Raw genomic sequence first — 1,244 nt, 5'->3', positions numbered from 1 at the left:
AGCTGTCTTCAGATGCACCAGAAGAGGGTGTCAGATCTCATTATGGGTGGTTGTGAGCCATCATATGGGTGCTGGAATCTGAACATGGGTCCTCTGCAGAGCAGAGTGCTGTTAACACTGAGCTCTCCAGCTCCCTTTCTTTCTTTTTTTTAAAACAGTAAGAACTTTTTTCTTTTTCACAGGCATGGAGACCTCATGTTTAGTCTCCACTGAATCAAAGTCAGGGTGTCTAGGGCCATGTTCTCTGTGAAAGTTCTTAGGGAGCAGCTGCTCTTCCCTTCTTGTAGTTTTGGATGGCTGCTTGCTTGCAGTCCTGGTATTAAAGCTCTATTGCTGATAACATTGCCTTTCCTTCTATCTGTGGATTATTTTCCTGTAACATTGTTTTGGTTTACTTTCCTTCCTCAGAGGTCTGGTGATTCTTGTTAGTTAATCCTTTTTTGTGTGAGGGGTGGGTTGGGTTGGGGGGAGGGACAGGGTTTCACTATATAGCCCTGGCTGTCATGGAACTCACTATGTAGACCAGACTGGCCTTGAACCCACAGAGATCCACTTGCCTCTGCCTCCTGCGTGCTAGTGTGGCACCATACCTGATGATTATTAAGTGGTTTTTAAGAATGGGGCTGCAGGTGTGTGGGTAACCATCTTTACCCTGTCTGAGGTCCTGGGTTCAGCCTCAAACAGTGTTCGCTAAGATGCTGTGGGAAATCTTGAATATATGATACTCGGGAACACTATGGGCCATGCAAGACCATTGTGGAGGAATATCTGTGTATGTTTATGGATTTTTTTTTTATAAACCAACTTTTTTAGAGGATGAATCAGAGATTGCTGAAATCTCAGAGGATGAGTTGAAAAGAGGAAATATGTTTTGCTGGTGGTGGTAGTGACGCACGCCTTAATCCCAGCATTTGGGAGGCAGAGGCAGGAGGATCTCTGAGTTTGAGAACAGCCAGGGCTACATAGAGAAGCCCTGTCTGGAAAAAATAAAAGAGAAAAGTGTGTCTTATTGAGTATAGCCTTCTCCTTCAGACTGTCCTCACAGGCCATATATTTTATCCCCAGGGGGAGGAAGGGACCGGGTGATTAGGATCCAGAGCCTCAGACCTTTCTCCAACTTCAGAACACCCTGAGGAGTAATTGTTCAGCCTTTTGGGGGAGAGTTAAACATCTATAATCTTTTCTCCTTTACATGCCCTTCTCTCATCCTGAAGGAATGGTTCCTCATTAGCAGTGTATCCTTA

The sequence above is a fragment of the Mastomys coucha genome, unplaced genomic scaffold (assembly GCF_008632895.1).
Source record: "Mastomys coucha isolate ucsf_1 unplaced genomic scaffold, UCSF_Mcou_1 pScaffold12, whole genome shotgun sequence".
In the NCBI taxonomy this organism is placed as follows: Eukaryota; Metazoa; Chordata; class Mammalia; order Rodentia; family Muridae; genus Mastomys; species Mastomys coucha.
The sequence above is the reverse complement of the archived record's forward strand: the minus strand, read 5'-3'. Positions refer to the sequence as shown.